This window comes from Rhineura floridana, chromosome 19, assembly GCF_030035675.1.
Source record: "Rhineura floridana isolate rRhiFlo1 chromosome 19, rRhiFlo1.hap2, whole genome shotgun sequence".
In the NCBI taxonomy this organism is placed as follows: Eukaryota; Metazoa; Chordata; class Lepidosauria; order Squamata; family Rhineuridae; genus Rhineura; species Rhineura floridana.
Genome location: NC_084498.1, coordinates 2,383,495 through 2,394,153, shown reverse-complemented (window position 1 = coordinate 2,394,153; position 10,659 = coordinate 2,383,495). Strand labels below are relative to the sequence as shown.

General features: G+C 47.1%; 1 long non-coding RNA gene across 1 annotated transcript in view; it reads left to right on the top strand.

Annotated features, from left to right (window-relative positions):
- Nucleotides 1-10,659, top strand: part of LOC133373127 (uncharacterized) — a 34,365-nt gene that overhangs the window by 19,909 nt on the left and 3,797 nt on the right. The gene's annotated exons all lie outside the window — the stretch shown is intronic.

Genomic DNA, 10,659 nt, shown 5'->3' with positions numbered 1-10,659 from the left:
GGATGGCTGGGGGGGGGGATTGTAGGTGTCCAAAGCTTTGGAGGCGGCTAGATTTTTGAGTAGCAGCTGTGGAAGGAGATGGGAGTGTCCCAGTGGCAGGAGGGGAACAGTCCTGCTCTGGCTGGTGTGTTTTGGGCTCTCTTCCCCCCTCTCCACCCCCTCTTTCTTCCAGGGAAAACTTAGGACTGGGGTGCTGGGTCTCAGACCTCTCTAGGAGTTGCAGTCTTCCTCCAGTGAATGGCTGTTGTGGCTTGTAATCTTCTGCACACTCACTTAACCTGGAAATAGCCCCTCTGAAGTTGACTATTACTGACTGGGGGTCAGCAAGGCCTGTCCCTTCGCTCCCATAAAAGACCAGCAATTTCGGGCTCCTCCTCACCTCAAAATCTTTCCATCTCAACTGGTCTGTACAAGAAGTCTGCACCTAAGAAGTAGTGCCTGGGTTTTCTTTTTTTCTCCTCCCTCCCCATCCGCTTTCCTTTTGTGTTGTGACTTTTTGATTGTAAACCCGAGGGTAGAGACTGTAAGCTCTCAGGGCCCTTTCTGTCTGAAGAATGGGATAAAAATTATTTCAATAAGTAAATTCATTATAGCACCCCTGCCAACATACAGTATTTCAAGAGCCCTCTTATATTTGCGAAAGGCTTTGCAGCCTTCAAGGGTTTTTCCTCTACCTCACAACAACCCTCTGAGGTAGGCCTCTGTTGTTCCATACGTGCAGCTACTATTCATTTTGATAAGGTCTGCTCAGGAGCTCTTCCTGGTGGATGGTGTCTCGTGTTAATCAGTCGGGTTTTCCACCTCAAGCACCAAACTGTCTTGTATCAGCCCTAAAGGCGAGCATGAAGCCCTCTAACGGTCCTAGAGTCATCTCAGACCAAAGCCTCCATGCGTCTCCTGAAAGCCCCTGCAGGATTTTGACTGAAGAAGTTGGCGAAGGGAAGGCAGGCCTCAGAAGGGAGGGCCAGGCAGAATGGGCACCCCCCACCCAGAGGGAGAGAAAGATCTATGGCTGTTAGTCACGGTGACTTTATAGAACCCCCATGTTCAGGAGCAGTCTACCTCTGATGAACAGATGCTGAGGGACAAACAATAGGAGAGGCCTGTCACCTTCATGGGCTTTCTGGTGGCATCTGATTGGCGACTGTGGGAAACAGGTTCTCTAGAGTGATTTGGGAAATGGCCGTAGCTCATTGGCAGACCACCTGCTTTGCATGCAGAAGGTCCCAGATTCAATCCCCATCATCTCCATGCAGGGCAGGGAGAGAGTCCCTGCCTAAAACCCTGGAGAGCTGCTGCCAGTCAGTGCAGACAGCACTGAGCAAGGTGGACCAATGGTCTGATTTGGTATGCAGCTTCCTATTTGCCCATGTGCCCATCTGCAGGGCTCTTACTTGGGGTTTGCTACTTTGGAAGAAGATGACTCAACTGCGGTGTGCCACAGGGTTCTATCTTCTCTCCCATGCTATTTAACATTTATGTAAAACCGCTGGGAGCTATCATCAGGAGGTTTGGGCTGCAGTGCCACCAATATGCGGATGACACTCAGCTCTACCTCTCATTTAAGTCCTCACCAGAATTGGCTGTGGAGACCATGTCCAAGCGCCTGGAATCCGTGAGTGGATGGATGGGAAGAAACAGGCTAAAGCTGAATCCTGTTAAAACGGAGGTACTGCTCGTGGGAGACAAAGGAGGGTTGGGAAATATTGACCTGGTGTTTAATGGGGTAAAACTGCCCCTGAAGGACCAGGTCCGCAGCCTCGGGGTGATCCTTGATTCCGGGCTGTCCATGGAGGCTCAGGTTTCATCAGTGTGCCGGGCAGCTTGGGGTCAATTGCGTCTCATCCGAAGGCTGCAACCCTACCTTCCTGTCCACCAGCTCCCACTCGTAGTACATGCTCTGGTCACCTCGCGTTTAGACTACTGCAGTGCGCTCTACGTGGGGTTACCCTTGAAAACAGTCCGGAAATTACAACTGGTACAAAACACGGCGGCTCGTTTACTTATGAATAGCCGCCGTTATGATCATATTACCCCAGTGTTATACAATCTCCACTGGCTTCCAGTTGTTTTCCGGGCTCAATTCAAGGTGTTGGTATTAACCTTTAAATCCCTATACGGTTTCGGCCCAGTATACCTGAAGGAGCGCCTCCAACGTCATAAAGTGTGCCGCCCTACAAGATCTGCCACTCAGGGCCTTCTCTCGGTTCCGCCGACTAAAGTGGCTAGGTTGGTGAGGACTCGAGAGAGGGCTTTTTCTGTGGCAGCCCCCACGATTTGGAACTCCCTCCCAATGGATCTTCGACATGCCCCTTCCCTAGATATATTTCGCCGGGGCCTGAAAACTTGGCTTTTCCATCAGGCCTTTACGACCTTTGAGACCTCCAAGGTGAACTAATTCTAGAACTGGAAAAAATGAAGAATCTACTAAATACTGTAATTTTTGTATTGTACTGTACTGGCTATATTGTTTATTGTATTTTATCATGTTTTATTGTACGCCGCCTAGAGTGGCCATTGGCTAGATAGGCGGCCTATAAATTAAAGTTTATTTATATATTATTATTATTATTATAGAAGCTTATAAAATGGTGTAGAGAAAGTGGATAGGCAGAGGCATTGCCCCCCTTTCTCATACTATTACAGCTGGGGGTTCAAGTCAGAGAGACAAAACAAGCATTTGCTTCACGTAGCATAGAATTAACTTATGGAACTCACTGCCACAGGACTTGATGGTGACCAGCATAGCTGTCTTTAAAAGGTGCATAGACAAATTCATGGAGAGGAGGAGGAGGAAAAGTCCATCCACACAGCAGCTAAATTGAACCTCCATGTTCAGGGCTGGTATACCAGATGTGCAACAAGAGAAGGTTGTTGCCTTCATGCCTTGCTTGTGGGTTTCCTGGAGGCATCTGACTTGCTGCTGTGGGAAGTGAGATGCTGGACCAGATAGGTCTTTGGTCTGAGGCAGCTGCTGGGCTCTTGTTATATTCCTGGGGTAAGGCACCGGCGGCCCTCCAGATGTTGGTAGATGTGACGCCCTTACCTGGCTCTCCCTGTCAGGTTCCTACCTGCGCGTGGCTACTGCCTGTCACTAGGCACCACCAGGGACTCCACCAGTCCGGACTGTCCTTTTTTATTGTTTCTCTCCCCGCTCTAGCACAGATCTCAACAGATCCCCCTGCTAGGCAACCACCAGTCACGTCCTAATACTAGTATTCCCAGAGACTCTGAATACTGGTATTGTTATTCTCTTCACCGCTGCCACCATTTGTTACAGTTTCCCTTCAGCCTTGGTCATTACCTTACCCTCCCTTCTGGTCTGTGAAACCCCAGCCAAGGATCAGGCCTTTGGTAAACCAAATTAAGTATTTATTAAAGATAACAAAGCTAACAAGATTAACAAGATTTCTTCTTAAGGCACATAAGCATATGGTTTTACTCAATACTAATCCGAACTCCACCCCCCTCCTTCTCCACTCTCTCCTGGCAAACCACTCTCTCAAACCCACCAAACAACCCACTCTTTCTCTTCTCCCCCAGATTCCACTCTCACTCTTCCTTTTATACGTTCAGCCATTTTAAACACTCAGCCAATCATCTTGCATTCTACTGCCCATTCACTCCCCCTCCTCTTTCACTCCACTTACCATGTATCTTCTAAACAACCAACACTTACCATATATACATTAATATAGGAACATCACATTTCCCCCCCCCCCCTTAAAACAACGGCAGAGTATTATTCCTGTTCCAGGATTTATACGTCGCGTTAACAAATAAAAGTCTCTATGGGGAAAATGTCTTTCTTTGTTCCTCTGTCTGGTCATGTCACTGCAGTCCCAGCCACTTGCCTGGAAAGTCCATCGGCCAGTACATTGTCCTTGCCTTTTATGAACTGGAAGTCCACTTGATAGTCCTGTAGGGCCCAGGACCACCTCTGCAGCATAGTGTTATGGTTTTTCATAGTCTGCAACCATAACAAGGCCCGATGATCCGTAGTCACTGTGAATCTTCGTCCCCACACGTATGGGCGCAACTTGTTCAGTCCCCACACGACCGCTAGGCACTCCTTCTGGACCGACGAATAGTTTTTCTCCCTCGGCGTCAGCTTGCGACTCAGGTACGCCACTGGATGTCTGGTGCCTTCTCTCTCCTGTAGCAAGACGACTCCCAGCGCGAGGTCCGACGCATCTGTAGCCACGATGAATGGTTTCTCATAGTCTGGTGCTATTAATATGGGTCCTTGGCACAAGGCTTGCTTCAGTAGATCAAAAGCCTTCTGACATTCATCCGTTCATACCACACGCTCAGAACACTTCTTCTTTGTTAATTCAGGCAAGGGGATAGGCCACAATTGCACTGCATCTACCTTGCTCCATAAGGGGGTGATTTTCCCACTCCCCACCTTATGTCCTAAATAGATTACTTCCTTCACAACTTTCCCATTCACACGGTACGGAACAGATCTGATTGGGGCATGATCTCCAGTATCAATGGAATGTATAACTATACTGGTTCGGCCAGGTTTGTTGCTAAAGAGATTCCTATAGGTTTTCAAAACTCTCAGAATCTCTTCTTTTACTTCCTCCTTCACCTCCTCTGACCATTCCACTTGATCTACCCCTCCTTTGTCTTTGCTTTCCTGTACCAAATCTGGAAGTTCAGACCCACTTCCCTCAGGGAATAAGGTAACTTGCAACGCCTGTACATCCCTGGTATGGTAAGGCTTCAACATATTTACATGAACCACTTTGCTTTTGTTTAATTGGTCTGTGGTGATTACATACGTCACTGTGTCAAGCCTTTCTCTGATGGTATATGGTTCTTCCCAGTTAGCCTGTAATTTGTCATGTTTCCTGGGTATGAACGCCATAACCATATCTCCCACATCATACACACGTTCCCTGGCTGTTCTGTCATACCAGTAACGTTGCTTCTCCTGTGCTTGACTCAAATTCTTTTTCACCACCTCCATCATTGATGTTAATTTATTGCGGAATTCCAATACAAAATCTACTACAGATGTTTTGTACTCTTCCAGGGCTCCTTCCCATGAATTTTTTAATAGTTCCAAAGGTCCCCTCACTTTTCTAGTGAACATGAGTTCAAAGGGTGAGAAGCCTGTTGACTCTTGAGGGACTTCTCTGTATGCAAATAAGAAGCATCCCAACCGTTCATCCCAGTCTTGTGGGTGATCTTGAACATAGCTTCTGATCATGCCCTTCAAAACGCCATTGAATCTCTCTGTTAACCCATTAGTGGCGGGATGGTAAGTAGTGGTCTTTAGATGTTTTAGACCACAACACTTCCACATACATTGCATCACTTCTCCCATGAATACACTGCCTTGATCCATCAGCACTTCATGAGGGAAACGCAGCCTCATAAAGATTTTTAATAAAGCCTCTGCCACTACAGGGGCTTCTACAGATCTTAGTGCTTCTGCGTCTGGGTACCTGGTGGCAAAATCCACCACCACCACTAGATATTTCTTGCCATGCCTTGTGGGTTTGGAAAAAGGGCCCACCAAATCTATTCCCACTCTATAAAAGGGTTGTCCAATTATAGGAAGGGGCTTTAAGGGTGCCTTAGTCTTTACTCCACTTTTTCCCACCTTTTGGCATATTCCACAAGATAGACAATGTTGTTTTACATCTTTGGAGATGTTTGGCCAATAGTAGTGTGCCGCCAATCTCCTCTTGGTCTTTTTTATTCCCAGATGTCCTGCACATGGGACATCGTGGGCTACCTCTAGCAATCTGGTTCTGTATTTGCTAGGTACTATCAATTGCTTCACTGGTTCACATTCATCCTTTCTCTCAGCGGGCATCCACAGTCTATATAAAATCCCATTCTCACACACAACTTGATTCCTCAGTTTGTCAGTGAAAGGAATCTGTTGGGTCAGGGCTTGTTCCTTTATCTGCTTCAAACTTATATCTTTATGCAGCTCTTCCCTGAATTGCTCTGCTTCTTTCTTATCAGAGACCACTTGATACAGTTTGTCTCCTTCAGCAGGCCTGCTAGTGGTTGCTATGGTGACCTGAGGCTGGTTAACAGATTCCACCCTGTTTGTTTCAGCCCCCCTTAATATGGCTTCTTTTTCTCTGCCAATTTGCTGTCTGGTCACTACATAGATCTTTCCTTGGGCTCCCATTACATCTCTTCCCAGTATTACTGGTTCTTGTTGCTGGGCATTAATGCCTACTTTATATCGGCCCTCTCGGCCTCTCCAAGTCATTTCCACCAGGGCCACAGGCAAACTTTCTGGTTGACCCCTCACTCCTTGGATAGTCACAGTTTCCTGAGGTAATATTACCTCAGATTTAAATCTGGCCTCAGTAATGTCTGAGCGGCACCAGTATCAAGCAATGCCCAATAATTTGCCCCTTGTACACTCACTTCCTCTCTCAGACTTGAATCAAGGTCTGTTACTTCTATCCAGTTTATCTGGCAGAACTGAACCTTTTTCGCTGTTTCTAAAGCCTTGGGCTCTGTTTTCACTGTCCTTGTCTGAACAGGATTACTAATGGGGTTGGCAACCTCACATTGAAAACGTAGGTGCCCCGGTCTACCACATTTGTAGCATAATTTCTCCTCACTTTTAGGGTACACAGATCCACTCTGGGGTGTCCTGTGCCCTTCAGATTTTACTGGAGGACACACTCTCTGTGGTACCACATCCCTTCTGCCAGCGTTATATGGTCTGGGTTTAAAATCTCTTGATGTTTTCCCCACCCAGCCAGTTCTGTTGGAGGCGAAGTGATCCGCCATCTCTGCGGCCTCCTGCACCGATGTAGGGGAACGGTCTTTGACCAGGAGCCTTATTTCTGGTGGTAACTGATGGTATAATTGATCCAGTATCATGAGGTTTTTCACCTCCACAGACTGAGCTTTTGCACTTGTCAGCCATTTCCCAAATATGTCCATCAGTTTTGCCCCCAGCTCCATGAAAGACCTCCCTGTCTGTATCTGACAGTTTCTGAAAAGCTTTCTAAAATGATCAGGCCTCAGTCTGAATCTTTTAAACACTGCTTCTTTGAATTCAGCATAGGTGACGGGCCTGTCTGAGGGGAAATATTGGTATACCTCAGCCAATTCCCCTTTAATCAGGTTTGATAAATACTGCATGTATTTATCTTCAGGTAGCCCCCACAACTGAGCTGCCTTTTCAAAGGTTGTGAGATAAATTTGAGGATCTTGACCAGGCTCATAGACAGCAAAGTCCTTTGGAGTAATTTTTATTTTTGCTCCATCTCTGTCCTTTCTTGTTTCATCAGAATGAAACTTCTCTCTTTCAAATTTTAACTTTTCTACTTGTAATTCGGCATCCACTGCTCATTGCTTCTCCCTCTTCTCAAACCCCCTTCTCATACTCTCAGTTTCCAACTCCCTCTGTTTGTCTTTTTCCTCAGCCTCCATCCTTAACTTCTCTCTCAAATACTCTATATAAGCGGGATTGCTTAAATATCCTTCTGGGGTCTCTTCCCTGACAGGTTGTTTTTGCTGGGCAGTAGCAAATCCTATAAGTGCTACCCTCAATTCATCTACCCCTTTACCCTTGTGAGGTAAATTGAATGTTATGCACTTCTCCACCAGTTCCTCTCTTCATTTTTATGTATTCAGCCATGGTGTTTGAGTTCACTCACTCTTTGCCACACACTCTTTGCCGGTCACTCTCACAAGTAATCTTGTTTTGTTATTTCTGTTTGCCACACCACTGTTCTGGATTCTCTAGTATTCGTATCTGGATTCTCTGTTGTTCGTATCCCACTTCTATCACCACATGTGACGCCCTTCCCTGGCTCTCCCTGTCAGGTTCCTACCTGCGCGTGGCTACTGCCTGTCACTAGGCACCACCAGGGACTCCACCAGTCCGGACTGTCCTTTTTTATTGTTTCTCTCCCCGCTCTAGCACAGATCTCAACAGATCCCCCTGCTAGGCAACCACCAGTCACGTCCTAATACTAGTATTCCCAGAGACTCTGAATACTGGTATTGTTATTCTCTTCACCGCTGCCGCCATTTGTTACAGTTCCCCTTCAGCCTTGGTCATTACCTTACCCTCCCTTCTGGTCTGTGAAACCCCAGCCAAGGATCAGGCCTTTGGTAAACCAAATTAAGTATTTATTAAAGATAACAAAGCTAACAAGATTAACAAGATTTCTTCTTAAGGCACATAAGCATATGGTTTTACTCAATACTAATCCGAACTCCACCTCCCTCCTGGCAAACAACTGTCTAAACCCCACCAAACAACCCACTCTTTCTCTTTCCCCCCCCCCCGATTCCACTCTCACTCTTCCTTTTATACGTTCAGCCATTTTAAACACTCAGCCAATCATCTCGCATTCTACTGCCCATTCACTCCCCCTCCTCTTTCACTCCACTTACCATGTATCTTCTAAACAACCAACACTTACCATATATACATTAATATAGGAACATCACAGTAGACTTCAGCTCTTAACAGCCCCAGCCATCGTGGTCAGTGGTCAGGGAGGATGGGGTCCATCAACATCTTGAAGGGCCACCGCAGGTTCCTCATCCCTATTATCTTTATACACTTAGAATCTTAGTGTTGGAAAGTACCTCAAAGGCCATCTAGTCTAACCCCCTTGCCAATGCAGGAAAGCCACTGCTACAGCATCTCCAGTAGGTGGCCATCCAACCTTTGACTCCACCCCATTCTGGCTCTGTCAGGCAGCTCACACCATTAGGAAGTTCTTCCTGATACTGAACCAAAATCCTTTTTCTTGCAATTTGAACCTGCTGGTTTGCCTGCAGTGCCAAATATGTGTGTGCCTTCATGGTGACATTGCACCCATTCCTCAAAGAGCCCTCTTGCCGGCTTTCCAGAAGAGGCATCTGGTTGGCCCCTGTGATAACAGGATGCTGGACTAGATGGGTCCCTTTGGCATGGCCCAGCTACAGAGCACTTCTTCAGGCTGCCCCTTCCCCTTCTCCAATCCAAAAGGAGGTCTGTGCCTCATATTATCATGCAGTAGCTTCCAGAGAGGTTGGCTGTCAGTCCGTGGCAGCAAACATGTCACAGAATCTTGCAGTAGCATCTTAACGCTCCACAGTTTGATGACGGCATAAGCTTTCGTGGGCAGGGTCGAAGGCATCTGATACATGAAATTCCAACTGAGCATCACCCACCATGCCTCTCATGCAGCGGACTCTAGTCCACACAAGCTTGTGCCGTAATAAATTAGTTCCTCTTCAAGATGCCACAAGACTCTGTGGTTATCTTCTTACGCTTGGCAGTGTTCGTCTCAGAAACTTAGCCAGGAAAAGTGACCCTCAAGCCTTCCCGTCTGTTGTCTGTCAGTTTGATCTTTGGTCTCCATTCATTTTTGAAAGACCTGGCTCTCCAAGTTGTCAGTCAAAGGAGCGAAGGAATTCACAGACGCTGAGCGAGATCGTGAGCTCTGGACCAACCACACGTGAAATTGTGGGCCACGCACGGCACAGGCTGCTCTGCTCAGGCCGGGTGACCCCATCCTCTGCCTTCAAGGGGTCCTGGCCTTCCCCATTGCTCTCTCCTCCTCCCTCACTTACTCAAGCTTTGTAAGTGGAAAGCCAACGTGGCAAAGTAAAATGGAAAGTAAGACAAGCGGCAGAGAGGTGCAGACAAACCGACCCACAGGCAGCTTCTCCTGCAGGCACCTGCTGACAACGCTTGGGAGCTGGAGGAGAAGGCTGTTGTGTTGTATTTAAAAAAATGTATATACCGCTCGAATGTAAAGACCTCTAAGTGGCTTACAAAAAACATTATATCAGTTAAAAACAAGTAATTAAAAACATATTTAAAACAGTTTTCAGTGGCTACTTGCCACTGCTGTCTGTGTTCTGCCTCCACTGGTGTCGAAGGCAGACGGCCTCTGAATACAAGTTGCTGAGAATCACAAGTGGGAAGAATATTGTCGCTCTCAGGTCCTGCTTGCAGCTTCCCAGAATGGGCATCTGGCTGGCCACAGTGAGAACAGGATGCTGGACTGGGTGGGCCTTGCTCTAATCCAGCTGCAGGGCTATTCATATCTTATGTTCATATCTTTACTCCACAGAGAGCATTATCAGTCACCAATTGATGCCTGTAGACCAAGCTGCTCGTAAAAGGCACAGCAGCAAGGGTTGGCATAAAAGTTGGCAACCCCAGAAGCCATTTTTGGAGCTCCTCTCAGCTCCAGTCCTGGTTTCCAGAGGTCCTTCTGCCTCTGGATAAGAGGAGTGGGACACTAAGGGCCCATCCATACTTAACCACAAAATCCACGTTTTCCATATTTGGTTGGTGGCCTCAAGATCCATAAATGTCCTGTTTCTGGTTGGATTGTGGTGAAAACTCCATTATCAAGCGTCTATACATGTGGGCATTTTTTGGTCTAAAATTGCTTTAGCACTGGCCACTCCTCTAAGTCCACCCGTTTTCAGTGACTGGTCCATAACGGTTGTTTGCTTTTCATGCGCTTTTTTGGAAGAGTGCAGAAACTTATATCTTTTTCTAAAATTTCCACGCGTGTGCAGGTTTGTGGATGCGCTATTGGGTGGGAAGGAGGCAAGGGGTTTGGCAGTGGATGGAGGAACACCCATGGACTGCCTATTGCAGGAAAGTCTGCGGCATTGCGTCCGAGCACACGGACGTTAATGCGATTG